The sequence below is a fragment of the Pseudophryne corroboree genome, chromosome 8 (assembly GCF_028390025.1).
Source record: "Pseudophryne corroboree isolate aPseCor3 chromosome 8, aPseCor3.hap2, whole genome shotgun sequence".
NCBI classification, from domain to species: domain Eukaryota; kingdom Metazoa; phylum Chordata; class Amphibia; order Anura; family Myobatrachidae; genus Pseudophryne; species Pseudophryne corroboree.
This window is the reverse complement of record NC_086451.1, coordinates 110,044,327-110,070,638: the sequence shown is the minus strand read 5'-3', so window position 1 is coordinate 110,070,638 and position 26,312 is coordinate 110,044,327. Positions and strand designations below refer to the sequence as shown.

Genomic DNA, 26,312 nt, shown 5'->3' with positions numbered 1-26,312 from the left:
ATTGTCCTATGTTTCGGGCATACACCCATCAGGGCAGGACTCACAAACAATGAAATACTGAACACATAAATACACCTCCAACAACACACAATTAAAACACAAGTACACTCACCAGGTGTACAGGCGGTCAGGGAACTGATCACTGATAATCCAGCATACAAGGGACCAGATGTGGATTTTGTATTAAAACTTTTGATGTTGATCCTTATCAGAAATTACTTTTTACATAATGGGCAGTACTTTGTGCAGAGCTCAGGGGTGCGATGGGGTCCTCAGTGGCACCAACGTATGCAAACGCATTTATGTATGCCAGAGGTTCTCAAACTCGGTCCTCGGGGGCACACGCAGTGCATGTTTTGCAGGTCTCCTCACAGAATCGCAAGTGAAATAATTAGCTCCACCTGTGGACCTTTTAAAATGTGTCAGTGAGTAATTAATACACCTGTGCACCTGCAAAACATGCACTGTGTGTGCCCCCGAGGACTGAGTTTGAGAACCTCTGATGTATGCGGTAGAAAAGCGGTTGTTTTACAGTAATGGTATCCTGAACCCTAACATTCTAATATACCGCAGGTTTATAGATGATTTAATGATAATTTGGGGAGGAACAGAGTCGGAATTAGTAGCTTTACTTGAATCACAAAATGCTTCTGTAAGTCAGGCTAAATTGACTTTTAATATTAGTGCAGAGTGTATACAATACTTGGATGTCAACATCCAATTGACGAACAATTGGTTACAGACTAGTATATACAGAAAAAGCACAGATAAAAATAACCTATTGCGTAATTAAAGTTTTCATCCTTTACCATTGCGTAAAAGTTTACCTTACTCCCAATTACTTAGAGTAAAACGTATAACCTCTGATCCTACGCAAGTAGAGCCAGCATTGGCTGTGTGAGTCTGAGCTGTCAGGCGGCGCATAGCACATAGGCGCTCCATTATATTCAATGGTGGGAACTTTGCGGTCAGCGGTTGACCGCGAGTAACCTCAAACGCTGACGCAAAGTTCCCACCATTGGATGTGCTACATTGTATCTCGAGTGCGCCGCCTGACAGCACAGACGCACACAGCCAATCAGGAGAGTGCCATGACGTGGCGCTCCCTGATTGGCTCAAGGGACCCTCTTTGACAGCAGTCACGGGGGTCCCGGCAGTCGGGGAAAGGGGTCCCATGTGTAAACATGGGACCCCTTTCAGTGCGTGGATCGGGTTTTTACGTTTTATTATTTTGCCAAGTACGTGGATTACAAACAGAAGAGGACAGATCTACACTGGAGTGGTGAGTATAATTTTATTTACAGGTAAATCCGTGGATTCTACTGGTGAAGAGGACAGACTGCTTCGTGTCAACATAGGTAAGTGTGTGTGTGTCGGTGTGCATGTATGTAATAAAGTTTTACTGTCACGGTGTGTGTACTGTTTTTATTTGGGTATTTTTTTGTAGTAGAACTACAGGTACCAGCGGGCCCGTTTTCCCCCCGCATGCTGGTACTTGTGGTTCTCCAAGTACCAGCTTGCGGGGGAAGCTTGCTGGGACTTGTAGTTCTGCTACAAAAAACAATATTTTTTTTTTGACACTTGGTTATCAGACTCCCATCCGCCGCCCTTGGATGGGGGGGGGGGGGGGGGGGGACACAGCCTCGGGTGGCTGGAGGGGGGGACCCCTTGATTTAAGGGGGTCCCCACTCCTCTAGGGTACCCCGCCCAGGGGTGACTAGTTGGGGGGGGGGGGGGGGGGGTAATGCCACGGCCGCAGGGACCTATATAAAAAGTGTCCCCCGGCTGTGGCATTATCTCTCTAGCTAGTTGAGCCCGGTGCTGGTGTGAAAAATACGGGGGACCCCTACGTCCTTTGTCCCCCGTATTTTTTGCACCAGGACCGGACACAGAGCCCGGTGCTGGTTGTTAAAATACAGGGGATCCCCTGTCATTTTTCCCCCCGTATTTTTACAACCAGGACTGGCTCAAAGAGCCCGAGGCTGGTTATGCTTAGGAGGGGGGACCTAATCATATCCTGTTTCTACTGCCTCTAAGGTCACATGGCTTTACATAGTAATGGCGGAGATACCAAAGTAAATATACGAAACAAGATACAACAGGCAAAATTCAGTGTAACACTATAAACATCATGTGAACGCTAACAACTTAATCCAAAGATCCACATAAAGCTGGATTCTTCTGGTTTAATGAAAGCCCAGTCCTTATATGACCTTACTGTTCTACCATCTATATCAGAGTATAAATGTGTCGCAGCAGAGGTCAGTGTTAACAGTCACGGTCACATGTCTTAGGTGTGTTTTACTGCAAACAATACATCTAACTGCATTCACCTGCAGGTGACAATCTGACAGTCACTCAAATTAATGTTTTTATTTTGTTTTCTGACCTTTTCACAATGTATAATAACCTGGATAAGGCTTTCCATAACTTGGAATATCACCCCTAAAGCTTAAGTGGGGGTACACTCCTGAAGGACAAGCAGTCGAGCCTAATTCCCTCGAGTTCGGGTCATGCCCAATTTCTCGTACACTACAAAAAGATTTAATGAAAGATGGAACTATTCACTGTTTAGTCCTTTATTAATACGCAGAGTCGCATGCAATATCTTCTTGCTGCCCGTGCGACACAGCAGACATGAAGATATCTCTGGCGACCACGGGAGTGCGAAAATCGTGGGTACACACTAGACAATCATTCCAATTTGGCCCAAAATAACATCAGTTCATGTTTGTTCTAGTGTGTACCCACCCTAAGAGAGACATATTTAAGGGTCTTCTTGAATCCCTCTATTCATTGTCAGCGGTAGACGTGCTCCTCACAATTAATCTTTGAGGAGGCGTTAACGGTGCGTATGATACATTCACTATGAAATAAACAGATTTTTTTTTTCTCATTTAATTGTAGAGGAGGAATTTAATTGTTTTGGGTGCATGGAGCTCCCATCTAAAGTGATGGGAGCTATTCAATGGTATGTACTGATGAGCGAGAGTTCTGCTGGTGCCCATAACTTCTGCTCGCACCCTGTTGGGCTGTTAGGTGCCAAAACTGCAGTTTCAGCAGCGTGTCCAATACTTTTATGCCTCTAAACCCAGTGCATTTGGGTGCAACAAGCGTGGTAAGTAATTGGTGCCACGCAGCACTCATGCTCACCTCCAGAACAAATTAATATAGCCCACTAGGTGCCTATTACTGACATACGCCCAAAAACAATTCAATACCCCTTCTGAAACTTTAAAGATACTAAGTTTCCGGATAAAACATCTCATATTACTGTAAATAATCAATGCAGACTTTCCTCATAACGCCTTTATAATCTAAAAATACAAAATGCTTCAATAATATGCACAATGTTTTTGTAAATATTTTCCGATTTGAAGTGTGCTGCATTCACAAAGAATATATTTCTTACATATGTGATGATACTCTCATTGCTAAACAAGCCTGGTTACTTTCTATTCATACTGTTGCATGTTTGTCCCCCACAGTTACAAAATAAGTGGACAGACCGGAGTTTGATGGCCTGTTAGTCACTGCAATTGTGTGATATATACTGGCTGTTGCTGGATACATTTTGTTATAATCAGTTTTGTACATTGTATTATAATACAGAGAGTTCAAAAAGTCCCTCAGCAATGACTGTGTGCTAAGCAAGTCTCCTTGCCTATGACACATAATTGTTTTTAAACACTTTACTCACATTAAATAAAAGATAAACGTTCGTGCTACTGTGTCTGTCTTTCTTCCCTCACTCGCTTAGCCCCTCACGGCTGAAGAGGAGATCTGCAGCCAGTGGAGGACATTTTGAACTCCCTGTATTTATCTACATGGAGCAATGCTTTTATGATTCGCAGGAAAAAATGATGCATAAAAAAAATTATATATATATTATATATATATATATATATATATATATATATATATATATATATATATATATATATATATAAAGGCAGGGGAGAAGAACAAGCGCCATATGGTGTAGTATTTTGAATAAATTGGAGTGATAGATAGGTATATACGAAGTAAGTACCGGATAGATTCTTGAGATTAGGCCTGTCTGTCTCACTAAATTCTTTGTGGCTGTTCCCCACCTAGGAGACAAAAGATCATCGCCATATGGTGTAGTAACCTCAGATATATCTTGGGGTACCCTCCCCTCTATTTCATGCGTACCAAAAGGAAAATTCAATATAGCATATAGGATATATTTATATCCAGGTAGATCAAGTCGGTCCAATATGATGTAATGGCTGAATCAGTCGACTGTTGCTGCCTTATATAGTATTATCAATAAAAAAAAATTTAATCCACAAAATAATAATACAAATTCAGATAAAAAATAAATAAAACAAATCAGAAAATCTTAGCTGAAATAGAGGGGAGGGTACCCCAAGATATATCTGAGGTTACTACACCATATGGCGATGATCTTTTGTCTCCTAGGTGGGGAACAGCCACAAAGAATTTAGTGAGACAGACAGGCCTAATCTCAAGAATCTATCCGGTACTTACTTCGTATATACCTATCTATCACTCCAATTTATTCAAAATACTACACCATATGGCGCTTGTTCTTCTCCCCTGCCTTCACAGAATTTCATGACTGAACATACCCAAGTCATATTCTGAAGAACTGAGCAGCCACCAAAGAAGTTTGGAGAGGTGTTTTCTGACGGAGCATCCACAACTGACTGAATCCAAACAGTAGAATCTGTTTGACGACCCTTTGCTTTAAAGGAATATTTGGACGTGAGACTAAGCGCACTGACCTTAAAAAAACTCTATATATATATATATATATATATATATATATATATATATATATATATATATATACACACACACACACATATATACATACATACATACACACACGATAGAGAAAGAGAGCGCGCATTATAGAGAGATCCTAACTAGGGAACATTTCAGCGACAATGGCAATATATGAAAGTGCACATTTGTATTCATCATTCTCCTGAATATATATTACAATAGATACACCTTTTAGTAGTTTCACTTACCCAGTTGTGTTTGTTGCAGGGGGGTTAGGTCACCTAGGTCAGCAAATGTGCTTATCTCACGAGCCACATAATCTTCCTCTTGAGTGTTCCTAAATTAAGGTACATTAACTGATGCTGCAGCCCAGGAAACAGTCTCTTACAGAAGGTTCTCTTTTCAAATTGAACAATCCACCAGGCATCAGACTACAGTACTGCACTGGATACTGTATTTCTCGTATTATTGTTCAAGCACAAGGCTCAATAGCATTTGGCCTAAAAGGTTAGAAAAAGAAAGCAGGATTAAAATTCCTTGCTCCACAACTGAGCTTGCTTTTAAGTTAGAGAGATGCCCTCTGCGAGGTTTAGGCGAGCCATTCTAGAGCATATGTTTGCTGATAAGTTTTCTTTGACTCTTTGCTTGGGTAGTAACCTGAGCTGGACAGCTCCGGAGGGGAAGGGGATATGACGTCTGTGTTCTTGAAATGTAACTCTGTCTCTTCTGCGAATATAGGCAGTTAACCCATCAATCACACATTATGGCGTAATTCCAAGAGACCTCATAAAAAGAACACTTTTTGGTGTGAAAATGATTTCATGGAAGTCGCTTTTAGTGTGATTCAATGACAGCTCATTTTTAGTAAGTCATGAATTTTTGCTGCTGACAACAGGAAATTCATTTTAGCACCAACTAAAAATGACTGGATTGTGCAAATGGCATGAATGTCCTATGAAAGAGCACCATTCAAATGTTTGAGGATTACTCATTGAAAGTCAGGCCCTTTTATGCATGTCTCAAGTCATTTCTGTGAAAGAGGAAAATGCATAAAGGGTGAAATCATAATCTGTTTCAGATGACAATAGACAGCCTAGAAAACACATTTTCTAAAGAATGGTTAAAGCCTTCTTACACCTTGACCTAAACACACATGCAAAAACAGGGCAAGCTGGTTTGCTAACAACTCTAAATAACCCCTACAGTGCACTAAGAATATTGTATATATAGCATTACTGCCTCACAGCACTGAGGTCATGGGTTCGATTCCCACCATGGCCCTAACTGTGTGGTGTGGAGTTTGTAGATTCTCCCCATGCTTGCACGGTTTTCATCTGGGCACTCCATTTCCTCCCACACTCCAAAAATATACTGGTAGGATAATTTGGCTCCCAACAGACTTAACCCTGGTGTAAATGTGATAGGGAATATAGAGTGTAAGCTCCACTGGGACAGGGACTGATGTGAATGGCCAAATATTCTCTGTAAAGCACTGCGGAATATGTGTGCGCTATATATACATATATATCCACTCTTAAGATTTATCTGTCCAATCTGGCTGGTTTGAATGGAAATCTGGTAATGAATGGGAGCAAATGACAAATTGACCATTTGCTCCTAAACACTGAAAAACAGACAAAAATGGTCAGACAAATTGGTTAAATCCATGTGATTTAACCAATTTGTCTGAATGACCGTTTGTCAGTTTTCCGGCATTTCGGAGCAAATGGTCAATTGTAATTTGCTCTCATCTTTTTACCAGATTTTTGTACCAACCAGCCAGATCGGACAATAAATCTTTAGGTGTATGGGCAGCTTTACCAGATTTTCATTCAAACCAGCCAGATTGGACAGATAAATCTTTAGGTGTATGGCCAACTTAAGGGGTAAATTTACTAAAGCTTGACAAAATGAAAACAGGGGATGTTGCCCATAGCAACCAATAAGATTCTGTCTATCATTTCTCTATTGCATCCTAGAAAATGCAGTTTTAGAAGCTTCAGTAAATTTACCCCAAGACACTTCTCGTTTCAGCTGTATCCTCTTCAATTACTATGCACAGCACCCTCCCTACTCTTTGTTCTTGTGTCTGCATTTATTTTGTGTACCTTGTATGCAGTGGTGCAAGTAGAAAAAATGTCTTACGGGTACTGTGTGCGCGCGACGAAGGCGTGCGAGAGGAAAAAATGGGTGTGGCCAAATGTCACATGGGGCGTGGCCAATGAAAATGGGGGCGTGATACACATATGGGGGGAGGGGCCGATACACGTATGACCCCAATAGTGCCAGATACACGTTGCCCCACAGTGCCAGATATACATTGCCCCACAGTGCCAGATACACATTGCCCCACAGTGCCAGATACAGAAATGCCCCCAGAGTGCCAGATATACATTGCCTCACCGTGTCAGATACACAAATGCCCCCACTGTGTCAGATATACATTGCCCCCCGTGCCAGATACAGAAATGCCCCTACAGTGCCAGATATGCCCCCAGTGCCAGATATCCCCCAGTGCCAGGTATACATGCCCCCCTGTGCCAGGTATATATGCCCCCCTGTGCCAGATATGCCCCCAGTGCCAGGTATACATGCCCCCCCAGTGCCAGATATCCCCCAGTGCCAGATAGAAATGCCCCCCCAGTGCCAGATATCCCCCAGTGCCAGATAGAAATGCCCCCCCAGTGCCAGATATCCCCCAGTGCCAGATAGAAATGCCCCCCCCCCCCAGTGCCAGATATCCCCCAGTGCCAGGTATAACATGCCCCCCCTTCCCTGCTCACCGCTGCCGCTGCCGTCCTGTCTGTGTGAGGGGAGGAGAGCGCAGCCTGCGCCTCTCCTTCCCCTCAGTCTCCGGCGGGTGTCTCACAGTTTAATTCAGCGCCGATCCGTGAGCCAATCAGAGCTCGCGGTGCGAGCTCTGATTGGCTCACGGATCGGCGCTGAATTAAACTATGACACCCGCCGGAGACCGAGGGGAAGGAGAGGCGCAGGCTGCGCTCTCCTCCCCTCACATCAGCGGCGGTGCGGCGATGCGGCGGGGACGGCGGGTGCGGCGTGGAGCAGCAGAGGGAGGGAGGGAGGGAAGAGGAGCGGCGGCCCGTCGGTGTGGGTACGGCGTACCCACGGCTAAATTCTTACGGGTACGCCGTACCCACCCGTACCCGCCCACTTGCACCACTGCTTGTATGTCCATGTTTTATGTATAATCTTTTCTCTATGTGCGGTGCTGCAGAGCAATATGGTTCCCAACAATATAATAATAATAATAATAATAATAATAATAATAATAATAATAATAATAAGTGTAGATTCCCAGGTTAATGTTAAGGAGTTTCTGTGTGAGCGCTAGGGAATGAAAATAACACAGAATGTAAGTCATGAGATGCAGTGTGTAAGAATGGAGGGAGTCCAGATTTACACGTAGATAGTGCACTAGGCAGTATGTAAAACAAATAAGACATGGCAGGTTCTCTTTAAAGGGATGCGGTTAACATACCGCCGCACGGGATCCCGGCGATCACAATGCTGACTCCAGGATCCCGCACAGCGGTACAATGCCGGCGCCCATAGAGGAAAAATATAACTTTTGGCAAGCGCAGCGAGCCTGCATCCTGGTGGCCAGGATGCCCGCGTCTGTATAATGACGGCCAGCATCCCGCCCATTGGTAACTCATACCGATCCCCTTTAAAGTTAAAGCAGCCACAGACACTGCATGCTACATAGGTGAAGGTGTAAGCAGAACTGTGAATGACAAGTAAACAAAGTAAACAAACGCAGCCAACTGCTCACTACAGTGTATGTATGTACGGCGCTGCAAAACACTTGTGGCGCCTTCTAAATAAAATTTTGTAATATTAATAATAGATCTGCCACACAAACACTGAGATTACACAAAGCACTTCTGGGTGACCTATAATAAATATCAAAATGGTCTGTTAATGAGAGATTATGATACATATGGAGAAAGTGTGACCATATGCCTCTATTTAGATGTATTTTGCATTTAAGTGTAACCAGCAACTACAGGCAGTCCTGGGACTGGGACCTGGGACATTTTGTGGCCAGATAACATATTAAGCCTAAAGTTACATTGGGAACTAGTTATAAATACCTCATGCCTCATTAGATCCTAATGAACAAACAGAATTCTTATGAACACTGTAAATAAGCCACAAAATGTCCACCTCCATTGTGAGGAACTCATTCTGCTAGAAATCTGTATAATCTACGACTGGGGATATACATTAGTTGTAACTGGTTGACACATAGGGTAAGTGTTCTAAGGGCATGCAGTGGGAATTGGGTGTGGTATGCAAGGTCAAAAGTAACTAGGTCGACATGTTCTAGGTTGACAGGTCAAAAGGGCAACATGAGTTTTTTATGTTTTTTTGGTGTAGTTTTCTCTGTACAGTGACCGGGAACTATGGTGGCCAATCCCGGGATCGGGATCAGCGGGATCACGGGATTTAGGGCCAAAAATGGCCAGGATTCAATCCCGGGATTGGAAGCTCCAATCCCGGGGACTGAGGGATCAGCGTTGAGCGTCCACAGGACGCGCAGACGCTGCCCGGCTTCCTTGTTCCGGCTCCCCAGCGCAGCGTGAGAGGTCACGCTGCGCCGTCAACAGCTGCTGGGAGCCACCAGCAGCAATCAGAGTATGTTCCCCACCCGTCCGTCCCCGGTATATGGTGAATTATGTGTGCAGGGCGGGGTGGGGCGGCCACATAGCTAAAAGCCAATCCCGGGTATCCCGGGATTGGCCGTTTTTCAATCCCGATACCCGGGATTGAAAAAATGGCCCGGGATTGGCTTCCCTACCGGGAACACAATTAGTGTACCGCTTCGCTCACCATGCTTCGGGCAAGGTTACTATTCCCAATCGTAGTCCACGTGGATCGTTAAGTATGAAAAAAAAGTCAAAAAAAGAAAATATTTGTGAAAAACTCAGGTCGACCTTTTGACCTGTCGACCTAGAACATGTCAACCTAGAGACCCTGTCGACCTAGTTACTGTCGACCAATAGTGGTCGACCTAGAGACCGGATCCCGAGGGAATTGCAGGTTACTCAGAGGCGAGCGTACGCAGAGATCAGTCAGATTTCAGGCAGACCTCTTGAACCACGGACAGGTCTGAATGAAATGGTGACTACTTTCACAAGCAGATGGATAGGGGCAATGCAGCCGCATAAATCCAGCCAACTCTGAATACAGGAGGAACACTGTATTAAGGACTGGACTTTTGGCAAATGCCAGAAGGGCCGATGGCCTTATGTGCCGGTCTGACCTAAAAGCCTGGCCAAGCAGCTCTGCTTGGCCGCACGGCACACAGAGAGCCAGGGGCTGGCCGAGCAGGTCCACCTCCTGGCGCTCTGCTCTGCTGTCCAGCATACAGAGGCACAGGGCGTGTTGCAAGGCCACACCCTCTGAGCAATGTTCCCACCCCCTTATGTGTGCACACAAAAGAGCGTGATCATGATTCACAGGGGTGTGGCTGGCACACCTCCATGTCTGTGTATGCAAACAGGAAATATATTTTACTTGGTGTAATAGGTGCAGGTTTGTCCACATATCAGGCATATAACCATTCAAAATAACCAAGTGCAATTACTGTTGCTAACATTTTATCATGAGCTATTGATAGACTGTAAGCTGCTATACTAAACACCGTGCAAAATTGTTAGCTGGAAAATTGTTCTTTACTAGGGAAAAAAATATATGTATGATTAATAGAGAGCAGGAGAGGAAAAAATATTGACAAAGAGAAAGATGGAATCTGTGTCTCCTCTGCGGGTGACAGACAAGGATGTTCTAACGCCTACTGGCTGACTATTGAGAAGTGCAGTATAGCAGCAGATGGAAGTACACAAGTTACCCTTCTCAAACTCAGAATAACATCATAGGCTGCATTAGAGTTCACGGCCATTGTGTGACATGAACAATAACCTAAAACGAATCACTCTTCTAAAATACTTGAAAACAATTTGCTTTCAGCTGTATCTATTAAACCCAAGTTTTCTCTAGCAGTGAGCAGACCAGCTGGTTCCATGGAGTAGAGAAGCCCTGTAACCTCAGGAGCCAGCACCACGAACAATTTGCTAACCTAAGCACCAAGACCGCGGTCGACTGAGGCGGTAAACAGACTTGAGTAATGCACTCTCTCCAGGGATGAATCACAACCATGTAGCACCCATTCTTCCTGTCATCATGGATTTACAGATCAGCTGCTGAGACTGGGTTAATTTTTTAACAAGCCCTGCTGCCACAGCAGAGGGCGGGCACACTGCCACAGCAAAGGGCGGGCACAGATTTTTATCACTGCACATAGAATAAATTAAGTATTTGCAATACCCAAGGTGACCAAGAAACAGAATACATAAAACTCAAACTGGCTACATTTAAATACCACCTGGATCATAAACAAGTTGCTGCACCCACAGAACAAAATATTTCTGTCTTCAGTGTGATATATAAAAAGGGATGTTATTACATCAGTAAGCTTTGACAGCTAGATAAACTTCCTACTTATTAATGGTGTATATTTAAGCAGGTATACGTTTGGCTATTAGCTCTTGGCTTGTACATAAATAACAAAGATAAATTGATTTACAAATGAGAGATTGTTCCAAAATTATTCACAAGTGCTCATCTTAAACTTATTTGTAGAGTTACCCATAAATTGTGATGACAGAACCAGCCAATGTCCTGACACAAAGGTTGGGAATTGCTGCTGAATGTAGAAGTCATCCATGTGTATTAGGATGATCTGAAAGCAATTTCCTTATCCCTGTCCAGGACCAAAAGCAAAGTCTAGACAGTGCAGAGAGAAAGGACATATAATCTAATCCAAATACATTATTTAAAAATAAATAATTATTTTTAATGACTAATCACAACATTATGCTGAAATATTATATATTTAAAGTCATGAACATTTAACTTTTTAGGCTATACTCTGCTTTTCAACCTTAAATACACAATCTGAAAGATTTGCGTTTTTTAATAATACAATAAATTTAGACTAACAAGTCTCGCTGCGCAGAATAATGTTGGTTCATACGTTATAATAAGTATTTTATGGAGAATAAGTCAAAATAGAACTTTATTATGGAGGTAAAAATTACACACTATAAATAAACAACCTTACATCGCAAGAACAATAAAAACAAAAGAATTCAATGTATAGTCAAGTTTGACTTAAGGGCCCTACACATTGAATGATCCGTCGCCGAGCTGCCCGACGGCGGATACGGCCGACCCGGCGGGGGGGGGGGGGGGGGGCAGTGACGGGGGGAGTGAAGTTTCTTCACTCCCCCCGTCACCCGACTCCATAGCATTGCAGGCAAATATGGACGAGATCGTCCATATTGGCCTGCATGCACAGCAGACGGGTAACCAGCGATGAACGAGCGCGGGGCCGCACATGGTTCATCGCTGGTGCCTCCACACTCAAAGATATGAACGGTATCTTGTTCATTAATGAACGAGATCGTTCATATCTTTCAGTAACATCGCCCAGTGTGTAGGGCCTATAAGTCCTACATAATTAAACTGTTATATAGGTTTGTTGAATAGAATGTTACAACAAAATAGGCTATTTAGAAAAATAATTGTTATTATTAATATTATCCTTTATTTATATTGCCCTACAAGGGGTCCACGGTGCCTTAAAAAGTACATAAACAGAAAAATGAATGTTAGGAACCAAAAAAAAAAAAAAAAGAGTCACTTACAGCACAAAACATTGCAGGATATGAACAATGTTTATAAACATTGCAGCAAGGAGGCAGAGCCCAAAGGTTGTTGTCGTTAGCAGTGGGGATGAGATGAGGGTATAAGTGAGGGAAGAGGGTCCTGCTCGTGAGAGCTTACAATCTAAAAGGGTATAGGAGACAGACGGGGTGACACACAGGGAGAGACAACCAGCGAAGAGCATGATGCAGTGGGTTAGGATGAAAGCTGGAAGGGTTTGAGAAGAAAAAGTGGGTCTTTAGCGCACGTTTCAAGTTTTGTTAAAAGATAGTCTGATACCTAGAGAGTTCCAGACATAGGAAGCAGAAAAGGCAAAATCTTGGAGGCGGGAGTGAAAGTAATCCATTGGTAGGAGAGGCAACAATCATTGGGGTCGATTCAATTCAGCAACAGTTGAATAGCGCTGGGAATTAGCTCCCGACGTTATTCAATTCAGCTAAAGTTAAGTCGGCGAATGCCTGTTCTCGCCGACTTAACAGGTAGTTTTGTTGGGAGAACGAGCATTCTCCGACTTAACTACCCGTGGCGATTCTGATTCCCGACAGAATCAGCCTCGCGCCGGCCGCGTGGCAGCTCTTTTGTCAGTTTTCTTCTCTCACCCCCCGGGGCTGAGAGAAGAATTTCAGACAATTGAGGGTAACTAGTCGCTGTATTGAATAGCGCCGGGAGCTAAATTCCCGTCGCTATTCAACTGTTGCTGAATTGAATCGACCCCATTGTGGAGCTAAGTGGCGCGGGCGGGAGTGTGATGAGTAATGAGGTCGGAGATGTAAATAGAAGAGGGGTTAGTGAGGGATTTGTAAGGGAGTGTGATCAGTTTTAAATGGGTCCTGAGGTTGAAGGGGAAGCAGACATAGTGCATTTGGAGAGGAAGATGAGCCGGGCAACAACACTGAGGACAGACTGGAGTGGATACAGGTGTGAGATAGGGAGGTCAGATAGACCAGGGTACAGTAGTGCAGCCGAGAGAGGACTAGTGAGTAGATTAGGGTCACACTTGCCTTCAGGTTGAGAAAGGGTCTGATCCTGAAGATATTTCTGAGATGGTAATGGCAAGACTGCGAAAGGTACTCAATGTGTGGTTTGAAGGAAAGGGTGGAATCCAGGATAACGCCAAGACAGCGCACTTGGGAGCTAGAGGAGATGGTGGTGCTGTCAACAGAAAATAAAATTGAGGGAGGTGAGGTCCTACTTCTCCGACTGTGTCTTCTCTGTTTCTGACCCCTCCCCCTCCCAATAACAATAGGTGTCCCCCAAAGTTCTGTTCTTGGACCTCTCCTATCCTCCCTCTATACATCCTCTTTGTCCCAGCGCTTTCTTAAACTTAACATGTCAAGAGTAAGCTGATCATCTTCCCACCCTCCCCATAACCCACAATATCATTATCTATTGACAGCACCACTAGCTCCTCTAGCCCCCAAGTGAGCAGTCTTGGGGTTATCCTCAATTCCTCCCTCTCCTGCAAACCACAAACTTAGTATCTTTTACAGTCCTAGAAAGATGGAAAATGACAGGATCAGACCCTTTCTCAACCAGGATGCTATGAAGACCCTCATCCACTCACTTGTCATCTCCAGATTGGACTACTGTACTCTCCTATCTGACCTCCAGTCTGTCCTCTATGCTGCCACCAGGCTCATCTTCCTCTCCAAACGCATCACCTCTCGTTCAAGCCCTTTACTGGCTCCCTTCCCCTTCAGAACCCAAATCAAGCTTCACACACTCACTTACAAAGCCCTCACACAATCCTCTCTCATTTACATCTCTGACCTTAATCTTCCTTCACACTCTCGTCCGCCCTCTTTGCTCCACAAATGAATGCCGCCTCTACTGCCAACCGATTACTTATTACCACTGCAGCCAACAAGATTTTGCCCGTGCTGATCCCTGATCTGGAATTCTCTCCCTCTCAGACTCTCCGCAAAACTTCAAATGGGCTCTCAAGACCCACCTCTTAGTCAAAGTCAACCAGCTCTCATCTTAACCCACTGCTCCATGCTCACTGTCTCTCCTCTCTGTGTCAGTGTGTCTGCCCCTCCCCTTTAGAATATAAAGTCTCACAAGCAGTACCCTCTCCCCTCATGTGCTTTGCCTTTCCTTACTTATACTATCAACTACTCCATACTGCCTTAAACTGCACCTAATCCTTGGTTTCTGCCACCATGCTGCTTACTGATTGTTTATAAACATTGCTGCATAAGCGTTCATAACAATGTTCTTGTCCTGCATTGTCTTGTACTATAAAGGTGGGTACATACTAGGCTATGTGCTCTATGAGTGACGTCCCCTAGTGTTTCGGCGGCAGTGCATACACCGTGAGCGATATGCAAACCATATCGCTCAGTCATGTCACTCCAGGGCCGGGCATGTGGCTTTTGGACAACAGTCCAAATTGGGCTGCATGTACGACAGGGCCACGCATTGCTCGGCGGTGGCATACACACAAGGGTCAAAATGAGCGACGTCATTTAAAGTGTGTACCCACCTTAAGTCACTGTTTTCTTGTCTCGCTCATGTGTTTATGTACTTTGTTAGGAACTGCAGGACCCTTGTGGTGCCATATAAATAGAGGAGGATGAGGATGAGGAGAAGGAGAAGGAGGAGAAGGAGAAGGAGGAGAAGGAGAAGGAGAAGAATCATTTAATTTTTATTTTTTTAAAGCGGGAAGATTATGAGCTCAGTCCTAGACATGTTACGTTCAAGAAAGCGCTTGGACATCCAAGAGGAAACAGCAGAGAGGCAGCTGGAGATACTAGTGAGGAGAGAGGGGAAAAGGTTAGGGGAGGAGAGGTAGATCTGAGTGTCATCAGCATAGAGATGATATTGTTCTATGAAAACATTTCACTTTAGAAATGTGGCTTATAAATGTGCAGTAATTACCGAGTTAGACACACAACCCCAAGTGCTGCCAGCTGTGACCCAGAAGTGGATGGTAACACATGACAACAATATGAATGATTTATTACAGGGGGAAAAAATAATAATAATGAGGTTTTCCAGGACAAGTTGAACACTGACAAATAAGTTATTTTTTTAAGGGACGTCACACACTTTATCAAGGAGTTAATTTAAATTGTTTAGACGTTTCAAATACACTCCTAAAACACCACTGCATTCACTTGAACACAATGGGCTAAATTTACTATGTGGCCAGTTCAAAGTCTGTGCCTTCAATAGTTTTCGGCACCTGGATTTAGAGGGGCAACTAGATTCAATTCAAAACACGCTTCATTTTGCATTGCATATGATGCCTCTTCACATACTGCAGATGCTGCAGATGCGGAAACTCCTAAAGAGGCAGCATCTATGAAAAGCGTTGCATAGTGGGCCGGATTCAGATGTGGTTGGGTTGAGCATTGCTGCCAATTACTTGGAAGCAACAGTGATGCACAGATATGGTATTTATTATTATCCTTTATTTATATGGCACCACAAGGTATCCACAGAGCCCATTTACACAGTACATAAACAAATAATCAAAACAGGAAAACAGACTTAAGGTCCATACACACTTAACGATATAATGAGCGACGTCGCTCATTTTCCCCCTCCTTGAGCGACGTCGCTCATTTTATCGTTAAGTGTGTATGCCGCCAGCGACGACCGATGCGCGGCCCCGCGGGTCGGCAACGATCGTCGCTGTCGGTAGGGCATGCATGAAGGATGTGGACTGTCGTCCACGACCTTCATGCAGGGCTGGCTGGGGGCGTGACGTCACTGAGCGATATGAGCGGTCATATCGCTCAGTGCGTACAGGCGGCCGCCGACCGGCCGGCCCGGGAGGGGGAAACGTTAGACGATGTCGCTCACAGAGCGAGATCGTCTAATGTGTATGGGCCTTTACAGTTGAAGACAATATAGGACAAATACAGGGTAAAATAAGAATTTACTCACCGGTAATTCTATTTCTCGTAGTCCGTAGTGGATGCTGGGAACTCCGTAAGGACCATGGGGAATAGCGGGCTCCGAAGGAGGCTGGGCACTCTAGAAAGATTTAGGACTACCTGGTGTGCACTGGCTCCTCCCACTATGACCCTCCTCCAAGCCTCAGTTAGGACACCGTGCCCGGACGAGCAGACATAATAAGGAAGGATTTAGAATCCCGGGTAAGACTCTTACCAGCCACACCAATCACACCGTACAACTCGTGATACAATATCCAGTTTGACAGTATGAAAACAACTGAGCCTCTCAACAGATGGCTCAACAATAACCCTTTTGTTAACAATAACTATTTACAAGTATTGCAGACAATCCGCACTTGGGATGGGCGCCCAGCATCCACTACGGACTACGAGAAATAGAATTACCGGTGAGTAAATTCTTATTTTCTCTAACGTCCTAGTGGATGCTGGGAACTCCGTAAGGACCATGGGGATTATACCAAAGCTCCCAAACGGGCGGGAGAGTGCGGATGACTCTGTAGCACCGAATGAGAGAACTCCAGGTCCTCCTCAGCCAGGGTATCAAATTTGTAGAATTTTGCAAACGTATTTGCCCCTGACCAAGTAGCTGCTCGGCAAAGTTGTAAAGCCGAGACCCCTCGGGCAGCCGCCCAAGATGAGCCCACCTTCCTTGTGGAATGGGCCTTTACAGATTTTGGCTGTGGCATGCCTGCCACAGAATGTGCAAGCTGAATTGTACTACAAATCCAGCGAGCAATAGACTGCTTAGAAGCAGGAGCACCCAACTTGTTGGGTGCATACAGGATAAACAGCGAGTCAGATTTTCTGACTCCAGCCGTCCTGGAAACATATATTTTCAGGGCCCTGACAACGTCTAGCAACTTGGAGTCGTCCAATTCACTAGTAGCCGCCGGCACCACAATAGGCTGGTTCAGGTGAAACGCTGACACCACCTTAGGGAGAAATTGGGGACGAGTCCTCAACTCTGCCCTATCCATATGGAAAATCAGATAAGGGCTTTTACATGATAAAGCCGCCAATTCTGACACTCGCCTGGCTGAAGCCAAGGCTAATAACATGACCACTTTCCACGTGAGATATTTCAGATCCACGGTTTTTAGTGGCTCAAACCAATGTGATTTTAAGAAACTCAACATCATGTTGAGATCCCAAGGTGCCACTGGAGGCACAAACGGGGGCTGAATATGCAGCACTCCTTTTACAAAAGTCTGAACTTCAGGTACTGAAGCTAGTTCTTTTTGAAAGAAAATCGACAGAGCCGAGATCTGTACTTTAATGGAGCCTAGTTTTAGGCCCATATCCACTCCTGCTTGCAGGAAATGCAGAAATCTACCTAGTTGAAATTCCTCTGTTGGGGCCTTATTGGCCTCGCACCATGCAACATATTTTCGCCATATGCGGTGATAATGTGTTGCCGTAACATCTTTCCTGGCCTTAATAAGCGTAGGAATGACTTCTTCCAGAATACCCTTTTCCTTTAGGATCCGGTGTTCAACCGCCATGCCGTCAAACGCAGCCGCGGTAAGTCTTGGAACAGACAGGGCCCCTGCTGTAGCAGGTCTTGTCTGAGCGGCAGAGGCCACGGGTCCTCTGAGATCATCTCTTGAAGTTCCGGGTACCACGCTCGTCTTGGCCAATCCGGAACCACGAGAATTGTGTTTACTCCTCGCTTTCTTATTATTCTCAATACCTTTGGAATGAGAGGCAGAGGAGGGAACACATAAACCGACTGGTACACCCACGGTGTTACTAGAGCGTCCACAGCTATCGCCTGAGGGTCCCTTGACCTGGCGCAATATTTTTTTTTTTTTTACTTTTTGTTGAGACGGGACGCCATCATGTCCACTTGTGGTTTTTCCCAACGGTTTACCAGCATCTGGAAGACTTCTGGGTGAAGTCCCCACTCCCCCGGGTGGAGGTCGTGTCTGCTGAGGAAGTCTGCTTCCCAGTGGTCCACTCCCGGAATGAACACTGCTGACAGTGCTAGTACATGATTCTCCGCCCATCGGAGAATTTTTGTGGCTTCTGCCATCGCCATCCTGCTTCTTGTGCCGCCCTGTCGATTTACATGGGCGACTGCCGTGATGTTGTCTGACTGGATCAGCACCGGCTGGTGTAGGAGCAGGGATTTTGCTTGACTTAGGGCATTGTAGATGGCCCTTAGTTCCAGAATATTTATGTGAAGGGAAGTCTCCTGACTCGACCATAGTCCTTGGAAGTTTCTTCCCTGTGTGACTGCCCCCCAGCCTCGAAGGCTGGCATCCGTGGTCACCAGGACCCAGTCCTGTATGCCGAACCTGCGGCCCTCTAGAAGATGAGCACTCTGCAGCCACCACAGTAGAGACACCCTGGTTCTTGGAGACAGGGTTATTAAGCGATGCATCTGAAGATGCGATCCGGACCACTGGTCCAACAGGTCCCACTGAAAGATTCTGGCATGGAACCTGCCGAAGGGAATTGCTTCGTAAGAAGCCACCATCTTTCCCAGGACCCGCGTGCAGTGATGCACTGATACCTGTTTTGGTTTCAGGAGGTCTCTGACTAGAGATGACAACTCCCTGGCTTTCTCCTCCGGGAGAAACACTTTTCTCTGGACTGTATCCAGAATCATACCCAGGAACAGTAGCCGTGTCGTCGGAACCAGCTGTGACTTTGGGATATTCAGAATCCAGCCGTGCTGGTGCAGCACTTCCTGGGATAGTGCTACTCCCACCAACAACTGTTCCTTGGACCTCGCTTTTATTAGGAGATCGTCCAAGTACGGGATAATTAAAACTCCCTTTCTTCGAAGGAGTATCATCATTTCCGCCATAACCTTGGTAAATACCCTCGGTGCCGTGGACAGTCCAAACGGCAGCGTCTGGAATTGGTAATGGCAATCCTGTACCACAAATCTGAGGTACTCCTGGTGAGGATGGTAAATGGGGACATGCAAGTAAGCATCCTTGATGTCCAGGGATACCATGTAATCCCCCTCGTCCAGGCTTGCAATAACCGCCCTGAGCGATTCCATCTTGAACTTGAATTTCTTTATGTATGTGTTCAAGGATTTCAAATTTAGAATGGGTCTCACCGAACCGTCCGGTTTCGGTACCACAAATAGTGTGGAATAATAACCCCGGCCTTGTTGAAGTAGGGGTACCTTGATTATCACCTGCTGAGAATACAGCTTGTGAATTGCCGTTAGCACCGCCTCCCTGTCTGAGGGAGCAATTGGCAAGGCAGATTTTAGGAACCGGTGGGGTGGGGACGCCTCGAATTCCAGCTTGTACCCCTGAGATACTATTTGCAGGATCCAGGGATCCACCTGTGAGCGAACCCACTGATCGCTGAAATTTTTGAGGCGACCCCCCACCGTACCTGGCTCCGCCTGTGGAGCCCCACCGTCATGCGGCGGACTTGGAAGAGGAAGCGGGGGAGGACTTTTGCTCCTGGGAACCTGCTGTTTGTTGCAGCCTTTTTCCCCTACCTCTGCCTCTGGACAGAAAAGACCCACCTTTCCACGCCTGTTTTTCTGGGTCCGAAAGGACTGAACCTCATAAAACGGCGCCTTCTTAGGCTGTGAGGGGACATGGGGTAAAAATGCTGACTTCCCAGACGTTGCTGTGGAAACTAGGTCCGAGAGACCATCCCCAAATAATTCCTCACCCTTATATGGCAACACTTCCATGTGCTTTTTAGAATCTGCATCTCCTGTCCACTGGCGAGTCCATAAGCCTCTCCTAGCAGAAATGGACAATGCACTTACTTTAGATGCCAGTCGGCAGATTTCCCTCTGTGCATCTCTCATATATAAGACTGAGTCTTTTATATGGTTTATGGTTAACAGGATCGTGTCTCTGTCTAATGTGTCAATATTTTCTGACAGTTTACCTGACCAAGCAGCGGCAGCACTGCACATCCAAGCTGACGCAATAGCTGGCCTAAGTATAATGCCTGTGTGTGTATATACAGACTTCAGGATCGCCTCCTGCTTTCTATCAGCAGGTTCCTTGAGGGCGGCCGTATCCGGAGACGGTAGTGCCACCTTTTTAGACAAACGTGTGAGCGCTTTATCCACTCTAGGGGGTGTTTCCCAACGTGACCTATCCTCTGGCGGGAAAGGGAACGCCATTAGTACCTTCTTAGGAATTACCAATTTTTTATCAGGGAAAGCCCACGCTTCTTCACACACTTCATTTAATTAATCTGATGGGGGAAAAACTACGGGTAGTTTTTTCTCTCCAAACATAATACCCTTTTTAGTGGTACCAGTAGTTATATCAGAAATGTTTAACACCTCTTTCATTGCCTCAATCATACAGTGAATGGCCTTAGTGGGCATCAGGTTTGACTCATCGTCGTCGACACTGGTGTCAGTATCAGTGTCGACATCTGGGTCTGCTTGAGGTAGCGGGCGTTTTAGAGCCCCTGACGACCCATGCGACGCCTGGGCAGGCACGAGTTGAGAAGTCGGCTGTCCCACATTTGGCATGTCGTCGATTTTCTTATATAAGGAGTCTATATGTGCACTCATTACTTTCCATAAGCCCATCCACTCAGGTGTCTGCCCCGCAGGGGGTGACATCCCTTCTAAAGGCATCTGCTCCGCCTCCACATCATTATCCTCATCAAACATGTCGACACAGCCGTACCGACACACCGCACACACACAAGGAATGCTCCGAATGAGGACAGGACCCACAAAAGCCCTTTGGGGGGACAGAGTGAGTATGCCAGCACACACCAGAGCGCTATATAATGCAGGGACTAACTGAGTTATGTCCCCTATAGCTGCTTTTTATATTATATATGTATTGCGCCCAAATTTAGTGCCCCCCCTCTCTGTTTTTACCCTGTTCTGACGTGTAGACTGCAGGGGAGAGCCAGGGAGCTTCCTTCCAGCGGATCTGTGAAGGAGAAATGGCGCCAGTGTGTCTGAGGGAGATAGCTCCGCCCCTTTTCCGCGGCCTATTCTCGCGCTTTTTTCTGGATTCTGGCAGGGGAATTTACCACATATATAGCCTCTAGGACTATATATTGTGGTATTTAAGCCAGCCAAGGTGTTTTTATTGCAGCTCAGGGCGCCCCCCCCCCCCAAGCGCCCTGCACCCTCAGTGACCGGAGTGTGAAGTGTGCATGAGGAGCAATGGCGCACAGCTGCAGTGCTGTGCGCTACCTTGGTGAAGACTGATGTCTTCTGCCGCCGTTTTTCCGGACCTCTTCTTGCTTCTGGCTCTGTAAGGGGGACGGCGGCGCGGCTCCGGGACCGAACACCAAGGACTGGGCCTGCGGTCGATCCCTCTGGAGCTAATGGTGTCCAGTAGCCTAAGAAGCCCAATCCGGCTGCAAGCAGGCGAGTTCGCTTCTTCTCCCCTTAGTCCCTCGCTGCAGTGAGCCTGTTGCCAGCAGGTCTCACTGAAAATAAAAAACCTAAAACTATACTTTCTTTCTAAGGGCTCAGGAGAGCCCCTAGTGTGCATCCAACCTCGGCCGGGCACGAAATCTAACTGAGGCTTGGAGGAGGGTCATAGTGGGAGGAGCCAGTGCACACCAGGTAGTCCTAAATCTTTCTAGAGTGCCCAGCCTCCTTCGGAGCCCGCTATTCCCCATGGTCCTTACGGAGTTCCCAGCATCCACTAGGACGTTAGAGAAATAAACATAGCTACATCAGCAGATGATACTGAGATAAGTATCAGGGTGGAAGAAAACCGCAGGATTTGGTGCAGTCGAAGATGGTTAAAGCAAAGGGAAGGATAAGCACATGAGGAAAGAGGGCCCTACTCATGAGAGCTTACATTCTGAAAGGGAGGAAAAGACTTACCAGGGTTTGGTGAAGAAGTGGGTCTTGAGAGCCCGTTTGAAGTTTTGTAGAGAGGTGGAGAGTCTGAGGGGCGACAGGTAGAAAATTCCTGAGTATGGGAGCAGCACGTGCAAAATCTTGGAGATAGGAGTGGGGGGGAAGTAATCAGAAGGCAGGAGAGTCGGCGTGCATTAGGAGGAGATTACAGTAGTTCAGTCTGGAGATGACCAGTGAGTGGATAATGGGCTTAGTGGCATCCTGGGTGAGAAAGGATCTGATCCCGGAAATATATTAGATGAAAATGGCAGGTTTGTGAGAGGTGCTGAATGTGTGGTATGAAGGAGAGGGAGGAGTCAAGGATTACGGCAAGACGGCGGACTTGGGGGGCTAGAGGAGATAGTAGTGCATTCAATAGATAATTAAATGCTAATGCAGCAGGAGGCGTCCAGTACAAGTAGAAACCTCCTGCACGCATTTGTTATCCAGTGCTGCCCCCAAACATGCCGCATTGGATCACTTGCGACACCACTGGCCAGCAGAGTGACCTCAGACAGATGTCCTAGCCTTGGCACCCCTACGAAAAACAGAGGCGTCATATTTTGAGAGGTGGCTGCCGTTGCTAACGGCTACAGACTGTCAATCACTTGAGACCTGCAGACGTACTGCATTAGACGATGCAGGACCCGTAGTGCACATGTGCAGTACAGGTGTGGTGCATGCTTAAATTATCAGCCATCAGTACGGTGTGTACTTTTTCCAGTTATGTCGGGACCTGAAGCCCATTATACTTAGCCCAGCATCTCATATACATTTTTATTCCATAAAATGGCAAGTAAAGGCATGAGACTTGAATGCTAACTTATTGGGCCTAATGCAGACCTGATCGCAGCAGCAAGTTTGTTAGCAGATGGGCAAATCCATGTGCACTGCGCCCGGGGGGGGGGGGGGGGGGGGGGGGGGGGGGCGGCGCAGATATAACATGTGCTGAGAGAGTTAGATTCAGGTGGGTTATTTTGTTTCTGTGTAGGGTAAATACTGGCTGCTTTATTTTTACACTGCAATTTAGATTTTAGTTTGAACACACCCCACCCAAATCTAACTCTCCCTGCACATGTCATATCTGCCCTGCCCCCCACCCCCCCTTGCAGTGCACATGGTTTTGCCCATCTGCTAACAAAGCTGCTGCTACGGTCAGGTCTGAAATAGGCCCATTGTCCATAGTACTGGGCACGACGAGAGAAACAAAGCGCCTATAATATACGCTCATAGATCCTATTTCCAAGACTGGATAAATCAACATAAAAGCAAAAATAAAAGTCTACCTTTGACATACACATAGATATAGACGTGTGGTGTTATCCAAGGAGCAAGATAGCGAATGAGTCAAAGTACTGGAACTACTGTAAACTCTACTTAGGACTTGGGTAAATTAATGTGCATATTATCTAGTTCCTTAAGAGACAGCGACTTTTACATATTCTGTCAACCCATGGATGTTTGGGATCACAATACAAATGCTGAATTTGACAGTGTACTGGTAATGTGTAATCTTATACTGTACCAGGCAGACTGTTCACATTTTGTTCTGTTATGACTAGTGATTCCTAATGGTCTTTCGTGACTTATATTTCATTCAGCCAGACCTCACCTCTAAGAGCATTAGCTGTCTGCTGGTCAGTATATGTCCCACCTGTGATTTTGCCCCCGTTTTCTCTGTATCTGACAGACCATAACACACTTTTAAGCCTCGGGATTCCGGCTGCAGAATGCCATATAGGGGAGCGAGCGCAATGAAGCCCATTGCAGGCTCGCTACACTTGCCATGCTGCAGGCTCGGCACAGGTTCTATTCCCAGTCTATGGGTGTCGTGGAGAAATAGTCCCTTTTAGTCAGCATGGCGATTGTCGGGATTATCAGAGTTCGGGATGCAGGGGGAGGTTTTGTGACCGGAGGTCACAGAACTACATCATGATCGAGAGCATATCGGATAAAATACGTGCCCCTTTTGTACTCTGCAAATGGGTTCAGACAGTCCTAGCTTGGTTGTTGGCCCCTACTGCTTAACCCAACAGGGCCCAAAAAGGTGCTGCTTTGTGACAGGAAGCATATCACTAGCATACTTGGGCCCAGTCTGTATACTGCACCCCAAAGTTAAACATAAAGTAGTCAGATACTGTGTTTCAAAACAAAGCACTGGTTACCAGGGGGAAGTCCATAGCTTTCTAATAGCAAGATGGTGTGCTGGATCCGGAGGACCAAAACCATGAATGCAAGAGATGGCCTATGGATCAGGCAGTGAGAGCATTCCGTGTCAATCTCACTGCCGCCATGAGAGGGTCTCACGTCAGACAAGAGATTTCTTGCTGGACAATTAAAAGTAGATTCTTCAAAACCCTCTTTCATTACAGTTAGATGGTTCCACAATAAAAATACTTGCTATCTGGTTATAAGCTTAACCAAAGCCATAGCTTAAGTAGGGCTCAGAATCAGACTGCTGAATTGTCCATATCGCACAGTATGCACCCGTTATTGTGCGCTCCCGGTCATAGTCAGTGGGGTCCCATCTGATGTGCTTCATGCTGGATTTGCTGACCCCTCTGGTAACAGCATGTAGATGAATGAGGTGGGCAACGATATAGTGCACGGTTGTACATCGGGCCGTGCAGCGTGTATGGGCACGTGCTATATCGTTCCATCAGTACTCGGATCGGCTGGGACACACATTGTCCTGATCACTGTCCTATGAGTGAAGACATACTAAAAACATGGTGTTACCCTCCGGCAACGACTACTATCATAATAGTCCCTGCTTCACCATAAGTCTATACATAAAAAGAACCAGTTTAAGCAAGGGAAGTAAATGGGCCAAATGGCCATTGCTCATCTTTAGCCCATGTTTAGATTGTACTGCAAGTGCTCTAGAACAGGGCCCTATTCCCTCATATTCTTTTTCATCCCTCACTTATATTGTCATCTCCTCCCCACTGCCTACAGCACTAAACCTTTGGGTTCTGCCACCCTGCTGCCCATTTGGGTAGTATGACTGCTGCTGTAGCTATGTTTATATACCTTGTCCATGTCCTGCAATGTTTTGTACTACAATGAGAGGTACACACCTGACTGATGGAGCGCCTGACCAACCGACCTGCCGACCAATTTTGGTACCAATCAGCTGCACAATATGTCTAGCCAGAAGACCCTATTTCAATATGACTGCCCAGTTCTGTTGCCGTTTGAAATGGTTCTGTGGTCAACATAACAGGTTGGTCAGTTGGTCGTCCAAACACAGTCAGATGAGCATGATATATCTTAACGATACAATTGCATATGCAACATAACTGATGCAATGTATCTGAACAACGTTGTTCACAGATCTACCAGATGGACTGAACGATAAATCAATCGTTGGCTGTACGAACAATATGTGGTGGTGGTGGTGGATGATGAGGAGGAGGTGGAGGAGGAAAATAATTATAAGAATATTTATTATTATAATGGCAGAATTGTTGCTTAAAAAATATTGTCATTTAACAATGTTAAAAAGTACCACTATTCCAACTGAAGGAGATCCATAAAGTGCAAGCAAGGCATAAACAATTTCTATAAATACATACAACTAGATACGCAGATCCTACAAATCACGCCACTCAAAATGTTTTTAAAAGATTAGATCTGGTTGCCTGTTCCAGCTTATTATTGGTCATAGTGTATACTGAGAAAACCTCAGGAACGTAACATAACATGGGCTTCAGGAATTATCACTCCCCCCATCTGTGACAGGCAGCTGTACTGGTGTAACACCGCAGTGACACCAGACACACTAAGCTCCAAACCGGCCTAAACGTCTTGTATATGATTTACAAAACATCTGTCCTACTTAATAAAACCATTTAAGAGACACTTTCACAACCTCTAAAGTAACATGAGATTGTCTGACTCAGGAGGAAATCTAGAATACCAGTCTAACCACAGGTAGGATTGGAAACCTAATGTATGTATTACTGGTAGGTGTTTTTGAATTCTCCTAACTTACAGGTCTGCTCAGCCTTTGACAATAGCAGGACAGTTAACTCATT

General features: G+C 45.7%; 1 protein-coding gene across 2 annotated transcripts in view; it reads right to left on the bottom strand.

Annotated features, from left to right (window-relative positions):
• Positions 1 to 26,312, bottom strand: part of NEK6 (NIMA related kinase 6) — a 283,568-nt gene that overhangs the window by 211,855 nt on the left and 45,401 nt on the right. The window contains exon 2 of one of the 2 annotated variants that reach the window (XM_063936854.1): positions 5,025 to 5,276. The exons of the other annotated variant lie outside the window; for it this stretch is intronic. The gene's annotated coding sequence lies outside the window, so the exon portion shown is untranslated. The remainder of the gene's footprint in view (positions 1 to 5,024; positions 5,277 to 26,312) is intronic. 2 annotated transcript variants of the gene reach the window in all.